Source organism: Monomorium pharaonis, chromosome 4, assembly GCF_013373865.1.
Source record: "Monomorium pharaonis isolate MP-MQ-018 chromosome 4, ASM1337386v2, whole genome shotgun sequence".
NCBI lineage: Eukaryota > Metazoa > Arthropoda > Insecta > Hymenoptera > Formicidae > Monomorium > Monomorium pharaonis.
The window spans coordinates 7,020,938-7,032,979 of NC_050470.1; the positions used below are offsets into that span (position 1 = coordinate 7,020,938).

Sequence of the window (12,042 nt, forward strand, 5' to 3'; positions counted from 1 at the left end):
TTAGAAAATACAAAAGTTCATCCGGCGACCAGCGCGAGCAAACAAATGACACAACCGTAGAGATAGTCCAGGGAAGAGGCAAATCGAATTAAACGGACAAATCCTGTAAAGCGTCACCGTATAAATTGTGAAACTCTCGCGAGACTAGCGAGGTGTCCCGGTGTAACAACAACGGCGTACACGCTAATTGGAATTAAACGCTAATTCGTTAAGTGAACGAGACAGAATTGGGAGATGACCGAATCCCCAACTCTCCCTCTCTTTGTTTCTCTGCTGCTGCTGCTGCTGCATCTTGTTTATCGTTTGTAAGCAAGCGGAAAAAACGAGTGAAATATTGGAAGCAACGGAAATTTCGCCAATCGGAATTTTTCGAACGGAAAAAGATACGCGTTACACCTAATGGACCTCTAGTTTATTTGACTACTGCGACACACTTTAATTCTCTAATAAAACTCTAAATAGATCGCACACGATTTACATTTTTTATTAAGAATATTATTTTCTCATTTGTTTCACAATTCGATAATTATCTCGACATCTCGCTGAGCTGTCGATTATTAAAGCAGTCAAGTTCCTTGACATCGCTGCCATCAAAAACTCCCCCATTCACACGGAGCTTCTATCGTAAAGCCGAGATTTTATCGGAGAAACAACGTCGGATCATCCGTGTCGTAACTCTCGATAATAACTCGTACGGACCCTTTCGCACCCACGACAATTTAAACGCATTTGAACCCCCGAGGCATGCGATAAACTCAGAGAGTATGGCGAGCCACCCTTTATCATGTTCTGATTATCACTGGTTTCGACCCAGACTTCCTACTCTGCATCGCGCCGCGGTCGACGTAAACCGGGTTGGAAATTAACGACACAAACAACCCCTCCACTATTCATCGGGAGTAGAGTAAATGAGAGAGAGAGAGAGAGAGAGAGAGAGAGAGAGAGAGAGAGAGAGAGAGAGAGAGAGATCGTTTTGATTTCGCTTGCGGTTCATTAACCATCTATTGAATAATGCTGTCCCATATATTATACGTATATCAAGAATCAGCATCCAATACGCACATTCCTAGAAATCAAATTTTGTGTATCATCGCGCATTATAGCGTGAATTGCAATGGCGTTTCGCAATATGAATTAACAATTCTTTTCACATGGAGAAAATCACGCTACATCGAATATCTTAATCAGTAGCTAAAAGCTCCTTGCGATCCCGAACTATCTTTCGGTCTGCATATACAGGAAAAAATAACATTTCTGTTTTGAGAATATTTTTATTTTCAAAATGTTAAATTTTGGAATAAGACTATAGAGCTGCAAACAGACACAATTTGCTTTTTAAAATATTTTGTACAGTTTCATAAAAAAATATTCTTCTACGTTTAGCAATAATGTTCATATTATTAAAAAGAAAGAATATCAAACAGAAGATAACATCTTCAAATTAAGAATTAAAACTTTTTGCTATAATTAACAAGACAATCATATTATGTTCTATAGATGACTATTGTAATATTGAAATAAAAATATAATATTTCGATAAGAAAAATTAAACAATATTAATAATTATAAAATTCTTTAAAAAAGATTATGTATATTTCTTGTTTACATATAAAATAATGATCATTAAACAAAATACATTAGTTTTAATAACTCGATACTAGTTTACAATACTTTTTTTTTTTCGTGTATCAATGATTCGCAAATTTTTATCGCTCATCCAATCGTTGTCCCCCAAACATATGGATCTCTATATTCTAGTACAAACGGTGCTCTCTGTGAAATAATTAACGCGGAGGAGATTGCGTGCTTTTACTTTGATCGGAAAGGAGGTTGCCCGGTTAAGAGTTAAGAGCACGGAAAGAGATGTGTGATACCTTCTCGATGTGTCTCCCTTCCTCTGTTTATCCATCCCAGCGACTAACGAGCGCACATCTCCGACAAGGATCCCGAGCGAGCGCTCGAGTGAGCGCAGTCGTGTATCGGTCCGATTATCGGTGTATCGATACGCCTCTATCTCTCGTGGCGAATAATATATGAATAAAGTGCCACTTCTCTCATCCCGGGAGACTGTCGTAATACGCGTGGCGGCGGCGCCGCGATGTTCAATCACCGGCACGTAATGCACATCGCTCACCAGGTTATCCACGTGTGCCCTCGCTTATAACGAGGTATCGCGAGGAATCATTTTTCACTTTCCGGCCGCGCTGAACCGTGATCGTTCTCGTGACGACTGTCATTCGCTACCGCGTAACGAACTCAAAAGCCCGCGACGACTTTCCGTCGTCACTCGACGTTCGTCGATTCTCGACTGACGGAATTACGAAACAGTTTTTTTTTTTTATCCTCGGAAACTCTAACTTTTATCGACGGCGCGGCGAAGATGAAACATATCGAAATAAAACGAAAGTCCGTGCCACCGGACGCGGTATCTTCGATTAAAAACACAATTTGCGCGCCGATCGACGGTGAATAAGTGGATTAAAACGTGAGAAATTAAATTGTTCTCTTGAAACGATCGCTGAGAAAGTACGTAAAACAATTTCACGCACATTAAACAGTTTCACGATCTCTTCTGCGCGCAGTCTATTGTCACCGTCGACACAATCGCCGCTCCGCCGATCTCCGTGTCGCATATTTGCGATAAAACTCAGCTGGCCTTTGATTCCTGCAGACACGCCGAATATTTCATCAGATACAGAAGTGCACTCTCCGCGAAAGCCGATTAACGGCGGTCGAAATGAATGGAAGGCAAGAACTGCGATGAGGGTAGAGCTTGACGGTGCGCGCGCGAACAGCGAACAGCAGAGGGATCCAAGCAGCGGGAGCGATAAGCACTGTCATACTGCCGTTGCACAATAACTCCGATAACGCGGGTAATATCATAACGGAAATATACCGTCGGCTACAAAAACTCACGCCGACACATCGAACCACACCGCGTAGCCGCGAGAATCTCTCGAGGAACGCCGTCTCGTCCGCCCCGAAAAAATCATCTTCGCGTCGCCCGCGCCGAAATCTTCGTTCCCGGCCGGCCGCTTTTTTTCTCTTTACGCCAGGATAAAAAGAAAGAGAGAGCGGCTCAGCAATCACGTCCGCGGCACGATATGCACGGTGAATCGCTTTGTAGCGACTATTTCGAGAGGCAGGCGTCGTCACTCGTAGGTGAGCGAAGGGTAGACGAGTGGGGTGACGGACGAAAGGAAGTAGAGATGGTGTGTGTGTGTGTGTGTGTGTGTGTGTGTGCGACGAGACACAGAATGAGGGTGGGGAAGCGCACGGAGGGATAGATCATCGTCGCCGGCGTTGTATAGGGTGCAACGCGCGCGGAGAGGGTGCGCGAGGGTAAGTGCATCGGCACGGAAAATGTGTCGGTCGCAGGAACAACGCGTTTGCCCGACGCCGCAACGCGTTGTTCAAGTGCTCTACCCTCTTCCACTCCTCTCTCTCTCTCTCTCTGACTCCCTACCACTTTTTTAAACGCTTTTCCCCGTTTTTTTCTCCTCTCTTCGCCACTGCGAGCGAATGATCGCCGCAGCCGGTTTGACGATAGACGAGATCGTTCTCTGCGGTTAATCCTCGAATCGCGCTGAAAATGAAAAACGAACTTTTACGAGGAAAAACAACGACTCGAAATCATTATTGACGAACGTTGCTAAATCTTACGTAAGAGCGATGTCGACATCCGCTCATTTGATTAATCGTTGGAACAAAGGACGTATATGTAGATTCAAATTGACCGAAAAATGTCATTGAGATTAAGACGGATAATTCTGGGAGCCCCTGCCCTGGCGAGATGATGTCTATATCCGGTATTTTTAAATAACGCTGTCTTAAATGATAGATTGCGAATCCTCCCCCCCCCCAAATATGTGACACGATATTTGAGACACAAAAAATGTCATTTTCTTTAATATTTGATGTACTTGAATAAAAAAATTAAATAAAAACTTGAATAAAAAATAACAGAGAAACAGAGAAACGCAGATTCACGCTTTGACGTTTCGCGCAAAGTTTTACAGCAGCTTTGTCCGGTCGAGGCGATAATACGAAGGGCAAACCGGAAGTAATACGCAATTGTCGCGACAGCGCGGTTAAAAAAATCTGAAATTTATCCTCCGCGAAATGTAAATCATCTATTATTCGATGTAACAAATGCGTCACGTGAATTACAAAATAGGACGTATGTACATTCGCGGCTACATCACGATGAATGTTTGCACTCACATCAAAAGTATATCCGCGAATCTATGCATATATATATGCAATAATGCTATGCAATAGATTCAATTATATTGAATTATATTTATTCGGTTATCAATCAATAACTGCGAACGCGATTATTCGCGTAGTGATTCCATAAATATTGATCAAGGGGAATCCGATTAATTACAATGAATGCAATATTTCCCTCCATCTCGCGCGAGGATAAACATCGGTGCATTTATTTATTTGCTCATACGAAAAATATTGCCGTATAAATATGTTTTCTTTATTCAGGACGATCATCATATATCACGTAAAAACAATATTTTAAATACACATCGCAGCAAGGATTATCTTTTGAAAACACGCCGAATCATAACCGCGCGTCAATTACTTCACGTGTCAACTGGCAAGATTAAAATCTGCCTTCACATCAGTAGTAGTCATCTTCGCGCCGAATATAAAAAATTATCAATTATTTACAGAGCCATTATGAACCGGAAGAGTCTATAGAGTTGTTACGTTATACCGTGAAAAAAAAGGGGTGAGAGACAAAATATCACATCTCACCAGCAGACGCTTATGCCAATTAAAGTTTATACTTGAATGAGAGAATTTCGGCGATCTCGTTCTACCTCGGTCGCGATTTATTCCTCTCGCGAATCCTCTCGGGCGTTCCCCGCTGCGTCCGCTTTCCGACAAACGACCACCGCTAGAGAGAACGGACGGATTAACGCATTTCCTGCGTTACGCGCGACTGATGCCGTACGCGAACGGTGGCGCATGCCGGCCTCTTCTCTTCCCTCCGGGACTCGGCCACAAACTGACGACTACACGCGGCTCGAGTGGCCACTTGCTCCAGCGCGCGCCGGCCGATGAAATTAACTCTTATCGCCTTTATTGCCCATTGTTCGAGCATCGCACGAGCAAAAGTCGATTTCCTACGGTCGTATTCACCAGCCGTCGCCGGTCCAAAAAGGCTATCCTCGGCGGTTCAACGTATAGCCTAAGTTACTATGTAAATGCTATGCTCTCTCGAGAAATTAAATTAATCTCCTAAATTTTGCGTTGCTTTTCAATTAACATGAAATCTCTCCAGACGATGCCCCCTCAATCAATTTTCGTCAATTCGTTTTTGTGAATTCTTGATACACTGTCGACCACGCTAGTTACAACAATATAAATAGTATAATATCGTCGTACAAATCAATATGATTGATAAATATCACGGCAAAGAATCTTACCATTAAAACGAACAGACGGATAATCCTTAAAGTAGATTAAGCGTGAATGTCACACCAAGAACGGCATAAATAATAAAAAAAAAAAGGCGAAACGCATTACTTGCTGAATGAGAGAATACGAATTTGCGAGACTCTGCGTGTTTGAGCGTGGCTTCATACCTCTTCCGTGAAAATAAGTTATAGCCTACGGAATGAGATGCCGCTCGGATTGGACGTATAAAAATGACGGAGATCTCTTGCAATTTATATGGTAAATCGCAATTCGCGCAGAGGCCTAGATAAGTCGATCGGATGACATTAACCGGAGAGTTTATACTGAAAATTCACCTGGCGAATTTATCATTCGATAAAGTCCCGATCGAACCGAGCGTATTTGACGATCGCTTGATACTCTCGCAAAAAACGTCGATGAGAAAACACATCGGAGCGAACTCAAATCGCTCGCTCGTATCTGCTTACCTGATCGCGATACCCGAAAGGCGATCGATGGAAGGGAACGGAGCGGGAACCCGACGAGCGTATCAAGCAACGAAACAAGGTGCCTCTCTTATCAAGATGCTATCGCGCGCGCGAGATGCGGGATCGGAGTCGTAAAGCTGAAGGGCACCGATTTGCAATACCTTGAGGATACCATCGATGCGAAATTTGCTTCTTCAATCGCCGAAGAAATTCTTTGAAACAAATGCACCGGATCTTCGGAGATTTTCTTGAGGAGGGGGAGGAGGAGAAGGAGGAGGAGAAAGAAATAGAAACGATCCGACTTCCGAGACACGTGCGTCCGAAAATCCCCCCGGGATATATCTCGTGTATGCTCGGGATTCCCGAGGCGAACACCATTGTTATATGATGGATGAGACGAGAAACGTGGTCATGTTCGTAAGCATAAGTGCCGCGGTGTTCTCACGGCAGACCGGATCGCCGTAACAACGTGGAGGGACACCGTAATTTGACGGGTCATGCATTTGCCGACGATTTAAGCAAACACACACTTCCGTTCCCCCGGTGACTGATTAATGCAATAATTTTGCGAGGAGAGCGCGCGTAATTTCTATTCTCAACAAACACACATTTCACTTTCGGAATAAATAGCAATGCATCTCTCACGTATACGTTTGTCTACGTAGCAAGATTTTAGAAATTTCTTGCGAAAACGCGTACCGAAATTAATGATTCGACTCGCTGTATCCGACGGTCGATGTTTACATTGCGCGTAATAATAAAAAGAGATTTTCCAAGTCGGAAATCGGATATTTCACGATCCTGCTATACTTCCATTGTAGTCTCCGTGTCGAAGAGCTTGGTGGTTCTAACGGAGAATTTGGGTTGTGTCTCGGATTTCGGCTTTTGTAAAGGCATTCCACTATGTAATAAGTGAAACGCGAGCCCATCACTTTGTGGCAGCCGTCTCTTTCTCCCGTATGAAGTTAATTTCAATTACAGGACATGGCACCACAAACACCTTAATCGGTATTAAGGTTGCTGAGAGCTATCAAATTCCGTTTGACATGTGTACAAGAGAATGTATGTGTGTAAGAGAGAGAGAGAGTTAAATAACAAGAGAATTAATACTATGATCTGTGATATGCAAGATTAATGATATCAATCTAAAATGACATTTTACATTTTGCTCATTACAAAATAATTTCGTCTAAATGACGATTGATCTTTCAATTAATTTAATTTAAGTAATAAAAGTTTTTCTGTTATAGCCACATTATCGAAAATTCCATTAATCTTTAAGTGGGTTAGTGGAATGGTCACTTTCCGAGCATAATTCCTTAAATATTTTATACTTTTAAGTAGGTAACGATTTATACCTGTTGTTAAAGTTCCATTTTTTACATTTTTTTGTAAAGGCGTAACTAAAGTCAACTATGACGTAATATATTAATAAACTACTTATCTACTTAAAGGTTAATTAATAAAGAGAAAAATTGGAAAAGTAACTGTAGTTTCCTGCTTAATTCAACTGTTAACGTGGTTATGTAATATCACGAGCGCGTAAATAATCTAGTTTGTATATCGGATTTGTCGAAATATAAACTCGGGTTGTGATAATAAATGTTAAATATTTCTTGTATGTTGATGTGCACCTGTACAAAGTTTTTATTTACGTTGGGGAAAGTCCAAATATTTTTTCAACTTCCGAAAAAGTAAGTAAAGAATATTTCTTTGACATTCTGTATATATAAATCGATTTTTCAGATTCAATTCGAAAACATTCGTTTCGTTATTTTAACTTTCTATCTTTCTCCGCAAAGCGCTTTGTGCGGTGCTGAGAGCACTTTCGTCTTCCAATAAATATATTTTATATACCTATATGTATATATAGCTGTCTTTTTGTGCGAGCGCAAAAAATCTGTAGCTTCCGCCGGCTATGTACGGATGACGTAGTTATTGTATCCGTTACGAAAGCAGAGGCTTACAGCAAAATAAACCTCCGGCCATTTATTTGATAAATAGTTTCGTGCGTTTAACAAAGTTCGTAATAATGTCGCGAATATCGTGACGCGCGGGTGCCTTGCATCCCACGGTGGTTTTTTAAAAATACCGTCGTTTTTTTTTTTTTTTTTTTTTTTCCATTGTCAATCAACAAAACCCCGAATACCTTTCCAACGTATTCGCAAATAAATCCGCATCCGGGTCGTCCCATGTTTTAGAAAAATAACCACGGTCGCCAAAATCATGGCGGGTAGCCAAAGGCGGCGATAACCGGCTATAAATTTTGACAATCGACCGACTAGTAGCGGCAGCTCGAGGGGTCAGCTCCGCGATTATTCACCTCCCGATCCCCGCGTTCTTACATTGATCGCGATCCCTGCGGGATAAAATGTTTGCGCGGAGGCGGCCTGAAAAATGGTCGAGCTGAAACAGATTCTCTAGAAGGTGATGATAAGGGACAGCGATGCGTACACGGCGAGATCGGCGACCGTGTCGGTAATCTCATCCCCCCTTGGATACCCAACGCCTGGAAGGCACGTTAAGATCGAAGCCCTTTCATCTCGAAGAAAGAAGAAAGAACCAGGAAGTGCGGTCTCTATGACGCGAGGACGGTCTCTTTTTCCCGTTCGGAGTACAGTCACATCTAAGAGGGAAAAGCACGAGCGATAATTAACGCGTCAACCGTGGCGCGGCAAAGTTTCCGTTTTGCCCGGGAGGGAAAAAATATTCGCGTTCACGACATGCCCCCATTCCGCGAGAATTACGTCGGCGAAAGGGAGAAAAAGTCACGAGAAACTTGATGAGAAGCGTAAAAAGAAAGAGAAATGTGAAATGTATATAATTGGAGATTTTTATCGCGAAGATATCAGATAACGTATCTTCGGTTTTATACAGATTAAGTGTTGAATTTTGGTGTTAGATCTCTTCACCGGGGGAAATGTCGCTGAACAAATGTTACGACCAGCGTGGAGCGCAATTTTCAAGCGAGAAAAATATTTGCCATTTCGAAAATGCAAATAAATCCGAGAACACGCGATTTAGCGAAACTTTTACTCCCGGTGAAGTGTCGTCGATTCTGCGAATTTGCAAGCGACAAAGTTCGGCCGTTAAGGCGAACTGTTTATCTTCCGCGGAGTTGCAGGGCCTTCACAAACAGCGCGAAATGTCACGATTTACATTACAATTTCCCCTAACTGTTTACCGCAATTGCACGTGGTCGCACGTCTTTTTTTTTCCATCTCGGCCTGTCCCATCAGGGAGTGTAACATTCTCGTATTTAAAACGTATCCGAGACACGTGACACTCATGCTGTTTGGGTTATGAGCGTTATTTTCTAGCGCAAGAAGAACTCGCGTATATACGACGACTGTTTTGCAACAGTCATGTGACGATTCATTCTCAAGATTTACGTACAGTAAATCTCTCAATAATTTTCTTTCTTATCTTAAAATTCCGTGTGAATAAATAAATGATATCCTACAAATAAATAATCTTATTTTAAACAACGTATGATTGATCCCAGTTTAAGTATGATAATCGTCAAACAACGTGATTGGACAAAAATAGTTATTTAGAAAATTCAAAAAGATATCAAGAGTAATTGCAACGCTCTGAAATTACAAGTTACCAATTACAATTTGTTACTTTCGCTCGCGGAACATCGAGTATATCGGTGACAAATCGCGGAAAGTCGCAGCGATCCATCAAGATTTGTGATTTCTTTTCACCCTGATTTTACATCCTCGAGTACGTAACGGATAAAAAGATACAGCCTGCCGCGTAACGTGCCGTGACAAACGTTCCACAGCGACGGACGCCATGAAGTTATGCGCCTCTTCGCGCGCTGATCGTGCGAGAATTCCGTTTGCACTCAGCGGAATACGCTAATCCCGATTTAATAACTTCCGAGTGCCGGCTTACAGTAATAATCCATAACCTAGTAATATCTGTTGGAGTTTCGCATACATTAGCGATTACTTCTTGGGGAAAATTAGCGCTTCTGCCCGTGCAGTTATAATTTATCGCGTTTAGCGTATGTGCATATTTTGTTAAATTTATGAATAAACAATATTTTTATTTAGTTCTCTTTGTTATAAGCCCCATATATATAATTTAAACGATGTTCGGAATACTATGTACGATAGATCATTTTCTATTCCCGTTGCACTTTGCTAATTATCGTGAGATTACTGGAAATCGAAGATAGGGGACACAGGTGTTTAATTTTGTGCGAGCCAATTTTATAATACGTAGATTATCCTCGAGGATAATTTTTGAAGCGCGACGTCTCTGAAAGATGTAAAATGTTTGTCGAAACTCACGGGAGCCGTCAACACGACATTTTTCCAATTTTTAATTCCTCATATTGTTACATTTTTGTGGCCACGCTTCAAAATCTCATTAACAAAATAAAAATCTTCTCACAATTTAAGAATATAATTTTGTTATCTATTTCTCCTTCCGAAGATTACTTCCGCAAAGATTCACCTGCCATTGCCAGTACGGAAACTAAGTACGAACACTTCGAGCCTCGTAGATAGAATCGATCACAAATCGGCCAGGGGATTAGTAATGAGGACATCCGACGATTCTAGGTCAATGTGGTCTCTGTGTGTAATAAACTGACTCACCTCTCTTTCCACACATCGCCTCAATTACTTCCGGAGAAGTGATCGCATCGTTCTGGTGTCGATCGACAGACCCTGATACTGTCTCACGAATCTCACGACCCAGTGCTTAACCACTCATGTCAATACTTCTATCCCACTTGACTAATTAAGTTGCTAATGAAATGGTAATTCGCCCAAAGTTCATCCTGTACTGTTTTCAACGGTGAGAGCCGCGCGCACGAGTTACATCTCGTCATTCTTTTGTTCATCCACCGTAAGAGTGATCAAGAGACGCGGTCGTGACTCGCGCCGAGAATAAGTAAATAACATCCATGTTGTAATGAGATATTTTAAGCCCTAGCTAAGTTTCTTGGCGCTAAATATTTTTGACCTTTGAGTCGTAAAGAATATTATCGTTCAGGTTAAAATAGCAATGTCTTTGAACAAAAATACATAGATACATGTGCCATTTGAATTGATTTAAATGATATTATATATATATATATATATATATATATTTATTTATATATAAGTTTTTAGTTAGCGCAACTTTGTCATGCTATTACTTTTTTTCAGAAAGATTATAGATGCGAACTACTTGTAATTTTTTGCGTTCTATCGGCACGTGCACTTGGCATCTTTTTAACTTTTTTTTAAGTTTTAAACATTAAATTGGATGTCGCCGTAAATCCGATAAAAATGTTGCGCATGAAATTTTCAAGTTCCTCATTTTCTCTCTCTCTCTCTCTCTCTCTCTCTCTCTCTCTCTCTCTCTCTTTCTCTCTCTTTAATTTAACTGAAGTTATTGCACAGCGCTGAGACGCGAATCGAATCGAGAAGATACTTATCGTCTTTAAAAAAATTGTCATCCTAAATAATATCGATAACATCGATACGTCGACGCACGCAACAAATTCCGCCGATATATTTCTTGATTATATCTTTAAAGATGTATAACTGATTGGCGCAATGACAACATGATTAAATCGTAAACGTTCGCGTATATAATTTGCATTTCGCACAGCGTGATGCACAACTACAACAATCTACTGCAAAATTAATTATTGTATAACAATATGTAATTAATGACTGAATCTTCATTATTCCGAAACTTTAACTCCTGATATTACGATGCAAAAGCATTTGCGACACGTAGACAAATTTTAATTGTTGTGCACGTTCGATATTGAATCTCAAAGCGCCGACGTCTGCAGCATTATCCTGCAAACTCCGAATACGTACTCCGATTATCAAGGTAAACATTGAGTATCGCGCATCGTAACAGCTATCTATCACCTGCTTCGTACAATTTCCGGTGGCATAGTTGTCCTACTCGGTGAACGGTGAAATAATAACTAATCCGTGAATTCAACGATGTTGTCGCGACCCTAGGGAGCCGAGTTGATAGGAATTATTCGACAATTGAATCAGTTATGATTACAATCTGTCCGCAAATTAGAGAAATTAGATTTTGATAGAACGAATATATAGAATTAGAGAATCGTATTGGATAAAAGAAAAAAATGCACGCTTCGTCGCGTAGC

General features: G+C 41.2%; 1 protein-coding gene across 4 annotated transcripts in view; it reads right to left on the minus strand.

Moving 5' to 3' along the window:
• The window catches only part of LOC105834023 (ras-related protein Rab-37), an 85,369-nt gene that overhangs the window by 24,201 nt on the left and 49,126 nt on the right, over positions 1-12,042 (minus strand). Inside the window, exon 1 of one of the 4 annotated variants that reach the window (XM_036286395.1) lies at positions 1,875-6,098. The exons of the other annotated variants lie outside the window; for them this stretch is intronic. The gene's annotated coding sequence lies outside the window, so the exon portion shown is untranslated. Of the gene's footprint in view, positions 1-1,874; positions 6,099-12,042 lie in introns of those variants that run through there. 4 annotated transcript variants of the gene reach the window in all.